Below are 18,360 nucleotides of genomic sequence, written 5' to 3'. Positions count from 1 at the left end.
CAGGCGCCCGCCACCTCGCCCGGCTAGTTTTTTTTTTGTATTTTTTAGTAGAGACGGGGTTTCACCGTGTTAGCCAGGATGGTCTCGATCTCCTGACCTCGTGATCCGCCCGTCTCGGCCTCCCAAAGTGCTGGGATTACAGGCTTGAGCCACCGCGCCCGGCCAAGTTTATGTTTTTTAATGCTGTTGTAATGGTATTGTTTTTAAAATTTCAATTTCTGGGCAATTGTTAATATTTGCCAATTCAGTTGATTTTTGTATACTGGCCTGCATTATGCAAATTTGCTAAATTCCTTAATGTTAGCGGCTTTTTTGAAGACTATGACATTTTCTACACAGCTAATCCTGTTGTTTGTGAATAAAGATAGTTTTATCCGCTTTCCAATCTAGATGACTTTTCTTTTATAATTTTATTTTTATAGATTTGGAGGGTACAAGTATGGTTTTGTTACATAGATATATTACTTAGTGGCAATGTCTGGGCTTGGAGCGTACCCATCACCTGAATAATATACACTATACTCAATAGGTAATTTTTCATCTCCCTACCTCCCTTCCACCTTTTGGAGTCTCCAATGTCTATTATTCCATTCTGCATGTCTGCGTGTATCATTTAGCTCCCATTTATAAGTGAGAATATATAATTTAGAAACTATGTTTTCAAGTTATTTCACTTGGGTTAATGGACTCCAGTTCTATCCATGTTGCTGCAAAAGGCATTATTTCACTGTTTTTTTATGGCTGAGTAGCATTCCAAGGGATACATATAAATATATCACATTTTCTGGCGTGAACCCGGGAGGCGGAGCTTGCAGTGAGCTGAGATCCGGCCACCGCACTCCAGCCTGGGCAACAGAGCCAGACTCAGTCTCAAAAAAAAAAAAAAAAAAATATATATATATATATCACATTTTCTTTCTTTCTTTTCTTTTTTCTTTTTTTCTTTTTTAAATGGAGTCTCACACTGTCACCCAGGCTGAAGTGCAGTGGCACGATCTAGGCTACTGTAACCTCTGCCTCCTGGGTTCAAGAGATTCTCCTGCCTCAGCCTCCCAAGTAACTCTGATTACAGGCATCTGCCACCATGCCCAGCTAATTTTTTGTATTTTTAGTAGAGATGGGGTTTCACCATATAGGCCAGGCTGGTCTTGAACTCCTGACCTCATGATTCATCCGCCTCAGCCTCTCAAAGTGCTGGGATTACAGGTGTGAGACACCGTGCCTGGCCACCACATTTTTTTAATCCAGTTGTCCACTGATGGACATGTAGGACACTTCCATGACTTTGCTATTTATTGTGAAACATATGAGTGCGGGTGTCTTTTTGGTATAATGTAGATGATTTTTCTTTTTCTTGCCTTATTGCACTGGTTAGAATCTTCAGTATAGTGTTGAATGGAAATGGTGAAAGCAAACATATTTTACTTCTTCCTGAACTTATGGGGAAGTCATTCAGTTTTTAATAATTAAAAATGCTACGAGATACAGGTTTTTGTAGATGTCTTTTATCAGGTTAAGGTAGTTCTCTTACTAGTTTGTTGGAGAGTTTTAGTCAGGGATGGATATTGAATTTTGTTATCAAATGCTTTTTCTGCATCCTTGGAGACGATTGTGTTGTCTGAAGAAACAAGCTAGCCTTGTGGACTACAGAAAATGGGAACAGGGGTTAAATTATTTATAATAATACCCTTAACTTACGATTCTCCAGAATAGGGGTCAGCAAAATTTTTCTATAGTACATATTTTTTGTAGTAAATATTTCAGATAATATTTTTGGCTTTGCAGGCCACATATAGTATCTGTCACTTATTCTCCTTTGTTTTGCTTGTTTTTTAAATATACCTTTAACAATTTTTTGAAAACCTATTCTTAGCTCACATTAAAAAATTTAGGTCTGGCTACCTGAGATGAAAATGTCTTTTACATTTTTAAAGGGTTGGTTTTATAGTTGAAAAAAAGAAGCAATATGTAGCCAGCAAAGCCTAAAATATCTATGATCTGGCTCTTTATAGAAAAAGTTTACCAACTCTCTGTTCTAAAATATTGTCACAAAATACTTTGAAAGGAAGATTAACATTTTCATATTTTTCAAGAGCAATTCAGTGGAGAAACAATGGTTTTCTGCATATGGGCTGGATTAAATTAAGCCAAGGTATCAGTCAGATAATCAGGGGCAACTTTTTCTCATCTGTGGTACTAGTCTCCAAACTGGGAAATTTTTAAACGAGGGTGTGATTATTAAAAGCATGAAATGTGAAGAAGCAGCTGAGTCTCTCAATTTATTAGTTTGAAATTAATTGATGGTAACTCTGTTTGATTTCTCAGAGACTGAAAAACTTGGCTCCTTGGTTTAGAAGCAGTACTGACTGAAACTTAGTTCTTTGGAAATACACAAGGTATAGTCTTGACTTGAGTCTTTAAACCAACACTTACATAGCAGTAATGATATCCCAGGCATTATTCTAAGAGTTTTATGCTCTGGGCCTGTCTCCTGTTCTATAAAAAGAAGATGACAATGATACTAATAATAGCCCTGTCATAAGGTTGCTGAGGGGATTACATATGGTTAACTTGTAATGCATATATGTAATAAATGTTGTTAACTTGTCAGGCAGTGGTGGGGCCAGAATCTGGCTCCGAACTCAGTACCATGCTGTTTCTCCACATTCAGTGCCCCTTTCTCAGCTTCTGCCCTTTCCCTCTGGTCTTCCTCCTCAAGTCTTTTAGTGGTCCACAAATACTGATAGAGGTGAGATGTAACCAAAAAGTCCCATTTGACTCCCTTGTTAGCAAACTACAAGATTGATAGCACTTGTAAAGCAACATTCAATTTTAATTTGCGGTACAGAATAACGTTTGATCAGTGTTCATTTAAATATTGATTTAGTATCTCTTCAAGAATTCAAAACCTTATGAGTGAGGAGGGTCCGAATGTTTTAGAGAAAGACAGAGGAAGACACAGGGACAGTGAGACAAGAATATAAAACTAAAGAAACTAAGAGTGGGCTGGGCGTGATGGCTCACACCTGTAATCCTAGCACTTTGGGAGGCTGAGGCGGGTGGATTGCCTTAGCTCAAGAGTTCGAGACCATCCTAGGTAACCCGGTGAAACTCCGTCTCTACTAAAAATACAGAAAATTACCCGGGCATGGAGGTGTGTGCCTGTAATCCCATCTACTCGGGAGGCTGAGGCAGGAAGATTGTTAGAACCCGGGAGGCAGAGGTTGCAGTCAGTGATCTGAGATCCCGCCACTGCACTCCAGCCTGGGCGACAGAGCGAGACTCTGTCTCTTGAAAAACAAAACAAAACAAAAAAGAACAGAAAAAAAAGAAACTAAGAGTGAAGAAAGCTTCTACTCTTTTATTTTCCTCTGACCTGAAAACAAATTTGAAATTTTCCATAGTTTAGATTCATTTGAATCCATTTTAAGCAGTTTGTGTTTTTTCCAAATGAGCCTCTCTAGGTAACCATTGACTGCATATTAATTATGACACTGACTACTTTTAAAGGTCAAGAAACAAAATAACCAAAATCAAAACATGTCATTCAGGGTAAACTACCTCCCCACATTCATTGTCCCTAATGTGCACATCACCTGAAACACTTGATTTTCTTCCTGGGAAATGGGCAGAGACCCATCTGTCCAATGCTTAGTGCCACACGGATCCATACCACTGAGTTACTCCTGTGGCTGGTTCCTGTGCACCACTCTGGACCGGGCCTGATTTTATTCTCCCACAGACTCACGGTTCTTGTTTTCCCCACTCTTTATAAACGCAGTGCGTTCTTGTCAAGCCCTTATTTGTATGGCTTTACTTAATATACTAGCATTTGACGTATAAGATCACTGGGAAAAACTACGCAGTTATCAGGCTACAGCCTTTTCACTTTTTCTTGGGCTTTCAGAGAACTCATGCAATGTAACCTACCAAGCGTCTAAAGCTTTTACCACACTTGTCCTTTTCCAGGTACCCAGGCTCTGAAATGGCAACTCGTAATACAGTAACTCCACTTAAAATTCCATCCCTGATGTCTTTAGTATTGATCACTCAAATTTGTTGTCTAAAGTAGCTTTAGTTCTCTCTCTTACCTTACTTCTTGAGGGCAGAAGAGAGAGGTTCTACTATAAAAGTAATACATCTTCATTTTAGTAAAACCAGAAAATTCAGATCAGCAAATAAAGAAATATTAGAATCACCTCTAATCCCGATCATGCAGAGTTAACTTGCTGGTGTCATTTTCATGGATATTCTCATACTGTTTACCCACATAGAGTTTTGTTTTTTTTTTCCAAAAATTGGATACTTAGTAAAATACTGTCTTGTAACATTTTTCTTTTATTTTTTCCAAGTTTCTAATCTTCTACATTGATTTTAATGATTTTATTACAGAGGTGTGTTTTACTTTAACAAATCTACTGTTGTCCACAGGTCCCATTCCAGGAGGCTTTTCATACAGAAGATGAGTGGACACCAACTAGAGACACTGGAGCAAGGGCCCCACAGTGTGACATTTGGTTGTCTCTTGATGGGGGAGGGAAAGTGTGCTTTTGGGTACAAGTATGGGATAGGTGGATCCTATCATGTGGAGGATATTGCTTCTCGACCTTTTGGCTAAGATCAAGTGTAGTATCATGAGGAGGCTTCTTTGAAATTGTGGGTTTCCACTTATGTAATCAGTGTGCCATTATATGCCTAGCACCAAGGTATGTAAATGTTGCATTAAAACCTTCTTGAAGTGGCCGGGCGCGGCGACTGATGCCTGCAATCCCAGCACTTTGGGAGACCGAAGGCGGGCAGATCACGAGGTCAGGAGTTTGAGACCAGCCTGACCAGCATGGTGAAACCCTGTCTCTACTAAAAATACAAAAATTAGCTGGGCGTGGTGGTGTGCGCCTGTAATCCCAGCTACTCGGAAGGCTGAGGCAGAAGAATTGCTTAAACCCGGGAGGTGGAGGCTGCAGTGAGCTGAGATTGCGCCACTGCACTCCAGCTTAGGCGACAAGTGAGACTATGTCTCAAAACAACAACACCACCACAACAACAACAAAAAACAAAAAACAAACAAACAAAAAAACCTTCTTGAGGTATTTGCCATCTCACAATGTATTTATTTCAAAGTGATGCCAAGGCTCTGTAATAAAGTGTACTTATGATGACATATGATCTGACAAAGCATTTATTTGTGTGAAATGTCTTTCAAATACAATACAAATTAAAGACTATTTAGCTCTATATGTAGCAAAGATTTCTTCATACTACCTAGGATGCAAAAATGTCATGCGATTTGGGGCCCTAACTTGTAAAGGGCAGCAAGAAGTATTATATTTTGTGTTACTATTGGAGGATCCTTCACTATTTAGAGTGTACCAGGGCCTTGGGGCCTAACTCCGAGCAAAGGGTAAAGGAAATGTGTTCGTCTTTGGTCTCAGTCCATTGGGTGGTTTGGAAGATGCCTCTGTCCAGGCCCTATAGTTTTAGTTCAGCCAACCCCACCTGTGGCTGCACTCCCCTAGGGCGGGGCTGGACTGGCTACAGTGAACCCACTTCACTGCTGCTCTCAGTAATTCTGTTCACGGCCACAGGCTAGTCACTGGGTCATGATGCTTTCCCCTTTCCAAGGTGCCTCTGCCTCAGGGATGCCCAATGTGAGTAGACTGGCATTGTTAGCTACTGTCAGAACTGGAAGTCCCAGTTGCCAAACTCCATCTTTTCCTCGACTTGGACAATTCATCCTTAGAGCCTTGCTGGGCCCCTGTCACCCAGTCGAAGGCAGTGGGAGAGAAGGAGATTCATCAGGCTAGCTCATCCTACCTGCTTCGAAACACACAAGCGGTGTCACGTTTCACCAAGGAGCAAGAAAAATATAACTCAAGACAAATGTCTGACTGCCTTTCTGTAGAGAAAGGAGGATTTTTAACTTTTCTTTTGCTAAAGCACCGCAGTCAGTGAAAATGAACAACTTACCCTGTCCCATGTGTTACTGTATCCAGTGTTTGTCCATCACATACAGGAGCTTCCATTTATGCAAACCTTTCTATGTCCCAGACAATATTATTCTAAATGATTTTATGTTTTTATTCATTTAATCCTCATGGCCCCAGTATTCCACCCCCATTATTACAATGATGAAACTGAGGCACTGAGAGTTTACATTATTTGCCCAGGAACATACAGTAACACAAAACTATTTTGTGTCATGAAAGAAATAATACAGTTGGAAAAGTCTGAGAAAAAGCTGGACATTTAGTACCCCTGTTACAATCTTCAAGAATTAAGGTTTTGATGCTTATCTGTTTGGTGTGAGTCCATAAGAACGAGGTGGGACAAAGAATATAACTTCAGCATAACTTCAAAATTTTAGCTTTGATAGAACTTGGAAGTGATACAAACGTTTTGCAAAACGTGGAGAAGATAGCTTTCCTCCTCAAAGAGCAAAGTTTATAATCTTTTTTCACCTTCTCGATGGAATTGTTGATTTATTATTATTATTTTTTGCCACTGTTTTCTGGGAATCCCCTTCCATGCCTACTGCTCTCTCAAAAGGAGCGTCTTTACAGCACATAGAACTCTGAAGATTAGAAGGCACAGGGACACGGCAGATTGTGCTAGCACTCTGAAGAAACTGCATTTAAAGGAAATGCAAACTGCAGAGAAAATCTGACATTTTAAGAGAAAACATTTTTCTAAGCTAAACCAAGGTTTGTCATTTACAGTATTTATTGTGGAGAAGGAAAAAAAAAATTTTCGTAAAAAATATTTCATAGCTCTCTGTCTCAATTTCCTTAAGCAGCAACTGCTGTTCTTTAGCAACTCTGGGAAAGCCTAAGGGACGAGGCAGAGCCCTGGCTAAACTGGGGAACTTTCATAATCTCCCAGGGGTGGAAACAGACTTGGAAGAATAATCCAGAGCAGAGGTATAGAGGCAACCTCTGGATGCCGTGCTGTGAACAGTTGACTCAGATCCTATGAGGATTCCTGTCTATGTCCAACATGAATGTTGCCCCATTTTATCAAACTGAGTTGAATGGACATTGCTGGCAGTAGTAACAACAATAGAAAAATTGTCATACCTTTGCTTGCCATGTTAATCGACCAAGTTAATGTGACTTATCTCTAATGTCCCAGGTTAAATACCATGATTTCCTGTAGTGTTTCCCAGACAAAATTGACACTCTTGAGTTTCCCAAAACACTTGTCACACATCCCCATGTTTTGATTTAACAGGTCTATTTTCTCTCCTAAACTGAGCTTTTTGAGAGCAACAACTAAGATTTATCTCTGATTTTGCAGTACTTGCTGGCAATTTATGAACTAAATTGTTGAAATATATGTCTAATACCAAGGATGATGCTAACATAAGTGACATCTGATTTTTGCGCTTTGTTTTGTTTTTTAGCCTCAGTTCCTTCAAGACTACCCTTTACCTTGTTTTCTGTCCTCTAAATGCCTGTGGCCATCTGCTTCTCGATTCTTTGTTTTCCCTTAGGCAAGGTTTCTCAGACTTCCAATGGAAACTTAAGAAATACCAAATGCTTGTTAATGAGTACCCCTCAATATCTGGAGGTCTGGTGTGAACTGAGATTTGTTGGAGTTTCATACTTCCTCTAAAACATTAATCTAAATTTTTTGTATGTTCTACTACATGTAATACATTTTCCCATAAAACTTCTGAAAATTTTACATAGTTTCATAGTCCCAAAGAGAGTAGTTTGAGATCATGGTGCTAAGCAGTTAATAACGGTGAGCTGATTACAGCTCATGCGAGTGCCTTCCTAGGAAGGCATCAGATGGCACTCTACGAGGAAGGATTTCTGAAATCTGGGAAACAAGAGAGAATTTGGAGGGAATCACCTTATTAGTTGTATCTCATTCTGCCTGACCAAAAGTTGTTACTGACAGGGACTTTGGAGTTGGTTTGTAACACAAGTTTCACTCTATTGGTAATTGCTGACAATATATTATAGACTGCTGAGAAGAGGATAACTGAGATGTACTTAGCGTTCTCTGAAATTCTGTACACATTATCTAATATTATTGTCTTAGTTCATGATAATCCTAAAATATGGATGGAAATATTGGCAACCTACCTGTTTTATTTTAAGAAAAACCCATCTTCTTAATTGAAAATACTTCCTCTAGAGTTAAGTTTTTTTATTTCCAAGGTGTTAGTTTTAGTTGTGTATTTAACCAAGAGAAATAGCCCACTGGCTAGCTAACTTCTTTTTTGTCTTATTCATTCTTGTGATACATAAAGTAATGTTATACAGCAATGAAAGTGAACAAAGTGGGGTTTCATCTGCTTTTATGAATGAATCTCACATCAGGTTTAATTAAAAAGGAAGTTTTGAAAGAATATATACAGTCTGTTACTACTAATGTGAAGTGTAAAAACATATAGGACCAAATAATATATTATGTAGGAATACACGCACACATTAAAATTACAAAGATAAGCAAAGGAATAATAAACTGAAAACTCAGGATGTAGTTAACTCTGGTGGGGAAGAGGGAGAAGAGAGGAAGGGACCTGTCATGAGGAGGGTAATACAGGTGTCTGCAATCGCATAGCAAATACTCTCTCTTTTTAGCTGGGTAGTTAGTAAATGAGTTTGTTACATTGTATCTTACATTATGCATATTATTGCATGCATAAAATATTTTATAATTCAAATACTGAAAAAAGGAAAATGTGAGAGTGACATAATATGATGGACAAGCAAAAATGTGTCTTCAGAAACGATTTTGCAATTGGAATAGCTCCCAGGTCAACACTTTGGTGCCAGTGATGAGTAGGAAAACAGAATACTTGTAAGACGGGCTGCTGTTCCCAGTCTTTTGTCCTTCAATATTTCAAACTTAAAGACCTATTTATCTTATAAAAGTAAGATAATATTTCATTCCAAGTCTAAAATATTAAAATATGTAATGGACCAACTACAATCAAGAAGTTGGTTAGGGATCAAACAAAACAATTTGTTTTTAGACAGTAACATGATAGAGATAAAAGCAATTTTTACCTTAGGCTCGCATATGCATCAAATTGAACAAAAGTCTCATCAATTTCTTGGATTACGATAAAAGTATGACAATAAATTACTTGTATGGCTAGGTGCTGTAGTCAATGCCTATAATCCTAGCACTTTGGGAGGCTGAGGCAGGAGGATCACTTGAACCTAGAAGTTCAAGACCAGCCTGGGCAACATAATGAGTTCCCATCTCTACAGAAAATTTCTAAAAACTAGCCAAATGTGGTGGCACGTGGCTGTGGTCCCAACTACTTAGGAGGCTGAGGTGGGATGAACACTTGAGTCCAGGAGGTTGAGACTGCAGTGAGCCGTGATCATGCTGATTCACTCCAGCCTGGGTGACAAAGCGAGATCCTGTCTCAAAGAAAAATTACTCTTATGAGACAAATCAGTCTGTAAATTTGAAATACTAAAAGACAATTTCTTTGACTTATGGAGATTTAAGCAATAGTGACTACAGCATCTATAACATGAATTAAGGCAACAATAGTTATGTTAAGACAGATCACACAGAAAGAATATATTCAGTTATAGAGAATGAATTCTCAAAAAACATGTACTGGTTTCTTACCATATTTCTTTTTAAGCAAGAACATGGATAATTAAAATATATTATCAAAGGAAAGTAAATTTAAATGCATAACCTGTTCATTCAATAAATATTTATTTTTTACTTGTTATGCAGATGAGGATTACAGATGGTTCTTGACCTCAATTTACCTAAATGCTGATTCAAGGGACTTGACATGTAAACCCATACATGGAAAAGCTATGTGAGACAAATCCAATTCTAGCAGACATTTGATTGTCTATTATGTGCTCAGGTGGAGATGAAAATCAAAATTTTCCTTCTTCAGTGAGTCCAGTAAGAGAGACAGGCAGGGGTAAGCAATAAAAAATTGGCATAGAGTGTGCGAAGTGCTGGAATAGCAGGGTGTGAGGCTGTAGTAACCCAGAGAATGGGCACATGCTCTAGCCTGAGGAAATCAGGGAAGGCTTTCAGGAGGAGGTGGTACTTGAACTTCATTAGGAAATGAATGAGTTATGGCACAGATAAAGAATGACCATTACAGGGAGAGGAAGTAGCATATGCAAAGGCATAGAGATGAGAGAATATGAACTTTCTGGGAACGGCCAGCACAGTGACAGAAGTGACAGAGCTGGTGGGTACGGCAGATGAAGCTGGAGATATCGGTAGGGAGGAGTCGGATCACAGGATTCTCATACACTAGGCAAACGGGTTTGGGCTTTATCCTGAAGGCAATGGGGAGCCACAGAAGGCTGTGAAGAAGGAGAGTGAGTGATGTGGTAAGGTTTGTGTTTTAGCTCCTTCTAGAAGCAATGGGTGATGAGAGATGGGAGTGGAGGCTGACTAGGGCAGCACCAAGAGGCAGGCACACAGACAAGGAAATTCAAGCTTTGGGAATGGAATGTTTCCCTGAGGGAAGGCGGACGGAGTGAGGAAAGGGGACTGAGGGAAGAACTCTAGGTAACAGCAGCATCCCAGGGCAGGACTGGCTACCCAATGGATACGTCTGGCACAAAATGGAGCCCCTTTTCTCAAAGGCAAAATAAGTATATTGTTAAAGTACTAAACTATAAAGTGTTTTTCTTTCTCCTGCTGTCTCACTCTCAACCTGTCATAGTCTTTTTTTACTTGTTATTTAATGGGATGCTGTCTTGAAGATGGGAATACTGGTGGGATGAGTACAGACCCTCACAGGTACCTGGGGACTCATCCTAAACTTGGCCTGAGCTCGTGCCTCATGTGCTCTCCACCTCCGTTCAGTCAGCCACCGGACTGATGTGCTGTGCCCTAGCCAGGGGTGGAGAAGCAGAGTCAGACATCTCCCCTTCCCATGACTTGCTGTCCCCAATCCATGGTGAATAGACAACCTTTACAGGTGTAGCAACCTCTTTTCCGAACGCACTGTGTGCACGGGAGCCAGTGAAAAGCTTGTCCCCTGCTGAGTCCTATGTGAAAAGTGCTGTGGCACCATGCATTAAACCCTTCTAAGTGGGGTCCCTGTCCAGCTGCGCCGATCCCATTCATGATGCCAGGCCTTTCTCAGGGTGGGCAAAAGCAGAGAACTCTTGTTATTAAGACAGAAAAACAACCTGGGAGGAGTATGTGGCCTAAAAGAGGAGTTTTTTGTTTGTTTTTGCTTTTAGAAAACTTGTTTCATAAAGTTTTTCAAGAGCCATGCTTTCAAATATACGTTATATACTTAGTATACTTCAGCAAATTAAATCTTTTTCAAAGTTGAATATGAGAAACACATCAAACACATTCTAACAGGTACCTGGCTAGCAATTATAATTGCTAGCACTTGTTTAGCCCTATTTGTCAGGTGTTTTACATACTTATGTCTAATTCTCATAAGATGGACACAAGAGAAGCTATAAGCCCAGTTTTTAGGTGAGAAGATGTAGGCTTGAAGAGTATTAATTAAGTTGCCCCAGGTAACTAGAGTAGATGGTGGTAGAACCAGCATTGGGAAGTCAAGTGTGAGAGAGTTCAAATTCACACTCTTTCCCGCCACACCACCCTGCTTCTATCTTTCTTGGGTTTAGAGGAAAGTCGTAAAAGGGCACATATTCTATCTTAGAGAGGCCCTGAAATCCTTCCATAAGGAGGCAACTCCTGAACAGAGTAACAAGGGATAGACAGGGATTTTGCAGAAAGCTGGGACAGGAAGGGACTTCTCAGGCGCAAGGAACAGTAAATGTAAGTTACGAGTAAAAGAATATAATGCTTCAGGGACTGAGAATGAAGAGCACTTTGAAGCTTACAGAATGCTTTAGCTGCAAGTTCTCCATCTATATTCAGCACAGGGATTTTATTATCTTCTCCCTTGTGTAGATGAAAACAAGATCGCAGCAAGGTTAAATGTTGTCCCCAGGTACACAGATCAAGAAAATTGCTGAGCTCGGCCTTCTGGTGCCAGATCCTGTGTTCCTCCTTCTCTGCTCCAGTCTGCGAGCAGGGCTGTGGCACACTACGCTTACTTTTCTTTCCTCATGTCTTTCCTGCCCTCCTTTCCTTCTGTTCCAATTCCCTCCCTGACTTATATCCATTTTATTTTGACTGCTTATGTTGTATATATTTTTATAAGCTAGCTTAAGGCATTTTCCACCAAAGCTGGGTATACATCAAAACACATGTGTGTGTGTACACACACACAATAATAGAAAAAGCACTCAAAAGCTTGCCTCCATAACGAACATATCCACTGTTACTAGGTTTATAGTCTACTCCAGGTCTGGTCCAAAGTATCCACATTTTTGCCCAGGCATGATGCCAGGTGTAGATGTAATGTTCTGTTTTGCTTTTTGTCCATTCAGTGTAATATGAAAATCAGGTTTCCATGTTACTACAAAGCTATAATGCAATGGAGAATATCCTGGGTAATAAAGTGTCTTTCAAAGGTTCCACCTATGTTTTGGTGGTTACCTGTGGACTTCTACATTCAGTGTAGTATCCTGAGCCCCAGAAGGTGGAACTGAGTGAGGCTGGCCGTGGGACCAAGTCACCTTCAAGTCTTTAATAGTTTGGAGTCCATTTCAGGCCTGTGGATTTTATCACTCTTTTCAAATTATCTGATCTCTACCCTGAGGGAGCGAAAAGGCGATCTCCTCTGTGGTCAGTGGTCATTTAGGTCTTTTTACGCAGCTCAGAGAGCAGCAACTGGAAAGCTTAAAGGCTGCCTAGAATTGTGGTTGTTGGCTGTGAGACACCACTTCCCCTAATGCCACTCCCCAGGAGGCTGAACCAGCACTGTGAAAGGGCTTGGAACAGGACTACCGCCAGGGACTCTGTTAGGACCTGCCCCAGACCCTATAGCTCAACATGTAATACTGAGCTATTGGGTCTGATAGGATGTCATGAGCCAAAGAGGCTTTAAACTCCCTGAGAACAGAAGATAGGCCTATGTGTAATAAACCAACACTTAAAGGAGATACACCTGCCAGATTGGAATCTCAGAAGTTTAGGGAGTGATATATCAAAGTCTGATACATTTTTGACTTGCTGACAGGGTACTTGACACATGTTAGAGTCCCCTTAAATGCTTTCTGGAAAGAATTAACCAGGTTGGCTACTGGAGAAAAGCAGCGGCTGAATGTGTCACCTTTGCCGAGAGGCTGGGGAAGCCCCTGCCTGGAAGTTAGAGGACCCCTGACTGAGAACCCAGGAACCCCTGCTTAAACTCTGGGCAAACGCTGTTAACAGGAGACTTTGAGGATAAGAAAAGCATGAGGTTTTTATTTCTGGATGGCGCTTCCTCTCCACATCTTACTGGGACAATGGGTTGGGAGAAAAGTTACTTTTTTTTTTTTTGTATCAATGGTTATTTGTGGAGGAAGAAGCAGAAGAATCAATTAAGAATAGTTAAGCTGTTTGTGGTATGAGGAGCAAGAAGTCATTGGCCTGAACCAGACCCAAAGAGAGCTTTGAAGGCAGGAGAGAGGAGATTCATAGCAAATACTGAATTAGTTGAAAAGTGTTCTTTTCACAATTAATTTAACAGTGATTGAGATTAAAGCATGGGCAAGACAGAAGCACCGCTCTTCAGTCAGGTGCCAGAGGGGCTTCCTCATGTGCTGCTATGGCTGTGGCTTCTGTAGGAGACCCTTTACCTTTGCGATCTCCCCCAGATTTCCTGGTGCCTGTAGTCTGGACTGTCAAGCAACGCTGTGTGTGCTCTGCTTGAGGGCTGTGCTGGGCAGTCAGGGTAAAGACAGAAATGAAATGCTGTACATGGTGCAGTTAAAGAGGGAGAGAGTTGCCAGCCCCAGCCTGTGGCAAGCAATTGATGGTCAGCAAATCAACAGAGTTTTTGTTTTTGTTTTTTTTCACACTGAGAGCTGAGCTTCTTAGAATTGAATTGATAATATCACAAGACAACTTATTATTAGGAAAATCTAAATGTATAAAAAATTTGGGCCAGGTGTGGTGGCTTACGCCTGTAATCCCAGCACTTTGGGAGGCCGAGGCGGGAGGATCACGAGGTCAGGAGATCGAGACCATCCTGGCTAACATGGTGAAACCCCGTCTCTACTAAAAATACAATAAATTAGCCGGGCGTAGTGGCGGGTGCCTGTAGTCCCAGCTGCTCTGGCAGCTGAGGCAGGAGAATGGTGTCAACCCAGAAGGCGGAGCTTGCAGTGAGCTGAGATCGCACCACTGCACTCCAATCTGGGCAACAGAGTGAGATTCCGTCTCAAAAAAAAAAAAAATTTTTTTTGCTGCAGTGGGAGAGAACTCTACTTTGATAAGGTTAGCAAGTGTCTTAGGAGGAGGAAGTCAGAAGTTGGGTATTTATAGGGCTTTCGTGTGGGGAACTGATGGGACTGGGCTAAGTTTGGCATATAATAGTTTAGAATTAGTGGACACAGTGAAGCCAGGGTCTTGAAATAAGTCTTGGTAAGTAAGCTGTTGTCTGAAATGCCTGTTGCTCAGATAAGTAGACTATTGTCTCCAATAAGTTGATTGTGAGGAATTTCCAGTAGCAAACAATGTAGTTATTTATTGGTTTACAAATATCGTTCCTGGGCAAGGCCTTCCTAGAATAAACGAAATCATGTCATAGGTCACTTATAATCTTATGAATTATATTTCAAATGTTCTCAATTCTCATCAGGTGGCTTTCCTGGAATGGCACGAGGAAGTTCCAGATTTTGTGTTAGCACTCAGTACCCATGCAAGTAGCGCCTAAAGGAGCCAGCTAAGGACAAAGGGGGTAGTAGAAAGGCATGAAGGTTTTGAGGCTTTTGTACTTGCAGGATATAGATGGAGTATACGCTTTGGAGACCACGAAGTAATCAAATGTTGGGAGGCAGTCTCGACTTTACTAGAAAATAGAAAGAAGGTGGGGAGGGGAGACTAAGATACTTGGCATTAGAAATCTGTAGGATGTGATAAGAAACCAGAAGTCTACTGAGAGTGAAATTGCAGTAGGATAAGACTTGATTCCTCAGGACAAACCATGTGGGGTTCACACTGAGTGAAGATCTGGACTCCTGAAGCTGTTAGCTTATTGATGGTAGTTAGAAGAATTTAAGGGAGACTCTGGAGGAAACTAGAATGAAATTATGGTAGGACAAGACTTGGTGGTGCCAGGAAGAAGGAACTACTCCTTCTGTCTGCCCTATGGAGGAGGTGGTTAATGGTGCTCTTCCCTTGTGTTGCCACAGCATTGCCTCTTGGCCACTTAGATTTCTGATTCACAGCATAAAAAAAATAAAATATTGGATGAGACAGAACAAGACTTAGACACACAGAGAGAAGCATCAAACAACTAGAATTGAGGCGGCTGCTGGAAAGAAAAAAAGAAAAAAGTTTAAAAATGCAACCACAGAAATAGGTGGACTGATGTGTAGTAGGCCAGACTTGGGTAGATTATGTTCTGTGAAACAGTAAAAGAATAAATGACTCAGAGAGAGAAAGGCACAGATTCAAATCTGTAGGATTACCATGAACACCAAACTAAATCTTCCTCTCTTTGTCCTTCCTCCCTTATTTTCTTTCTCTTTTTGTAGCCATTGCATGCCTACTATATACAGGACTAGGAGCCACAAGTAAAATACAATAGAATGCAGAGATAATTCTAATCTATGAAGACTTGAGTACAAGGCTACGTCAGTGGATACACTTTTCCCAAAGGCTGTTTCATTTATGCAGGAACACGGGGAGGACTAAGAGTCTTGAAGATCTCATGGTGAGCCCAGGTTGTCTTACTGGTTGATAAGGTGCCAAGGTCAAAGCGTCAAGAGATAACCAGGTTGGCTGAGGACTCAGATCTTCAAGGTGCTGGCAACCATATTGATGGTAGTGGGTTTTACTAGGCAGAGGGCCCTCTGATCCCTTCTGCCCATATCCAAAGACAGAACAAGGGATTGATAGGGCAAAGTTGTGCCTCCCTCTGTCCTGAGTCAGTTCATACAATTGAGGGTGGTCAGATTATATCTCTTCCTCGGCACTTGCTCCTCTTTTGGTCACACAGAGATAAAATAAAGGGGGAGGAAAATTTGAGAAAATTGTGTAAAAGGCCAGGTGTGGTGGCTCACACCTGTAATCCCAACACTTTGGGAGGCCAAGGCAGGAGGATTGCTTGAAGTCAGGAGTTTGAGACCAGCCTGGGCACAAAGTGAAACCCCTGTCTCTACAAAAAAAAAAAAATTTTTTTAAATTAGCCAAGTGTGGTAGTACATGCCTGTAGTCCCAGCTACTAGGGAGGCTGAGGTGGGAGGATCACCTCAAAGTCCAGGAATTTGAGGTATAGTGAGCTATGATTTTACCACTGAACTTCAGCCTGGGAGACAGAGCAAGACCTTGTGAATTCAATAAAAAGAGAAAGAGAGAAAGAAAGAGAGAAAAAGAAAGAGAGAAAAAGAAAGAGAGAAAGGAAGAAAGGGAGAAAGGAAGGAAGGGAGAAGGAGAGAAAGAGAGAAAAGAAAGGAAAGATAGAGAAGAAAGAAAGAAAGAAAGAGAGAGAGAGAAAGAAAGGAAAGAAAGAAGAGAGAGAGGGAGGGAGGGAAGGAAGGAAGGAAGGAAGGAAGGAAAGGGAAAGAAAGGAAGGAAGAAAGAAAAATTACGTATAACTATAAATACTCTTAAAGTGACAGAAAGGAAATTGAAAGAAACATTTTCATGTGCCTAATTTACATCACAGGTAAGATTCCTGTTCCAGGGGAAAAGACAGTTTCATATAAAGCTGAGAGTGTGACTCTTTAAGTGGAATTGGGTTGGGGCCAAGGTCCTAGGTTTCACTGGCTGTGGAAGAAGCCCCAGGAGGACTGTTGTGTGGTCTTGTGTGGCCCTGGGAGAAGTCCACATCCTTCCACAGCATTGGGATGGGTTCAAATGACAGAAGTTTCTGGCAGTTGAGCCATCAGAGGAAGGCCAAGGATCACCTTCTGTCCAGATTTAGATTTGGGAAGTAGGCCATGGTTGGGGCTGGATGTTTCCAAAGGGGACATTTGTAAAGCAAAAATGTAGGAAGGGCAGAATTTTAGAGTGCAGGACTGTGCTTTGAATTAAATAGAATTACTCTTTAAAAAAATGCAGTAATTTTTCTAAAATAGTTAATATATTTTTTCTTTTTATGATTTTTTATAGATATATAATAATTATACATGTTTTGGGGCACATGTGATATTTTGATACCTGTATAATGATCAAATCAGGGTTATTGGGATATCCATCACCTCAAATATTTATTTATTGCCTCAGCCTCCCAAAGCGTTATGATTTCAGCTGCAAACCACCACACCCAGACTTTTGCCCACTTAAAAATTAGATTTTGGGTTTTTTTTGGCTATTGAGTTGTTTGAGTTTCCTATATATTCTGATTATTAATTTCTTTTCAGAGGGAGAGTTTGCAAATATTTTTCCCATTCTTTAGGTTGTCTCTTCACTTTGTTGACTATTTTCTTTATTGTGCAGAAGCTTCTTAGCTTTATGTAATCCCATTGGTCTATTTTTGCTTTTGTTGCCTGTGCTTTTGAGGTTTTACCCAAAAAGTCTTTACCCACACCAATTTCCTACAGCACTTTCCCAATGTTTTCTTTTGATGGTTTCACAGTTTCAGATCTTACATTTAAGCCTTTGATCCATTTTAGTTTTTTCTTTTCTTTTTTATTATTATCATTTTTAAATTTTTTGTAGAGATGAGGCCTCCCGCTGCCTCCTCTAGGCAGGCAGATCACTTGAGGCCAGGAGTTTGAGACCAGCCTGGGCAACATAGGGAGACCTCATCTCTACCAAAGAGATGTGACCTCATCACTATAGTTGTGAGCCACCATGCCCTGCCTCTTTTTAGTTTTTCCATTGGCATAAAATAATTGCACATATTTACGGGGGTACCTGGTGATGTTTCTATGCAAATAACGTATAGTGATCAAATCAGGGTAATTAGCATATCCATCATCTCAAACATTTATAATTTCTTTGTGTTGGAAACACTTAACTTCCTCCCTCTAGCTTTTAGAAACTATATGTTATGGTTAACTATAGTCACTCTACAGTGATATAGAACACTAGAAGTTATTCCTCCTATCTAGTTACAATTTTGTATCCTTTAACAAATCTCTCCCTATCTCTTTCTTCTTCCTATCCTACCCAGCCTCTAGTATTTTCTGTTCCACTTTTCATATCTATGACAGCAACTTTTTTTAGCTTCCACATATGAGTGAGAACAGGTGGTGTTTAACTTTCTGTTTCTGGTTTATTTCTTAATATAATGTCCTTCAGTTCCATCCATGTTGCTGTGAACAACAGGGTTTCATTCTTTTTTATGGCTGGATAGTATGCCATTGTGCATATATACCA

At 40.5% G+C, this 18,360-nt stretch overlaps 1 long non-coding RNA gene across 1 annotated transcript; it reads left to right on the top strand.

The window, feature by feature from the left end:
- Positions 1–1,180: 1,180 nt before the first annotated feature.
- On the top strand, positions 1,181–4,741 carry LOC116273609. Its single transcript, XR_004181911.1, has 2 exons — positions 1,181–2,396; positions 4,432–4,741. It is a non-coding gene; the product is annotated as an uncharacterized LOC116273609 (long non-coding RNA).
- The last annotated feature ends 13,619 nt before the right edge of the window (positions 4,742–18,360 follow it).

Source organism: Papio anubis, unplaced genomic scaffold (assembly GCF_008728515.1).
Source record: "Papio anubis isolate 15944 unplaced genomic scaffold, Panubis1.0 scaffold956, whole genome shotgun sequence".
NCBI classification, from domain to species: domain Eukaryota; kingdom Metazoa; phylum Chordata; class Mammalia; order Primates; family Cercopithecidae; genus Papio; species Papio anubis.
Note: the sequence above shows the minus strand (reverse complement) of the source record. Positions and strands in the feature narration are given on the sequence as shown.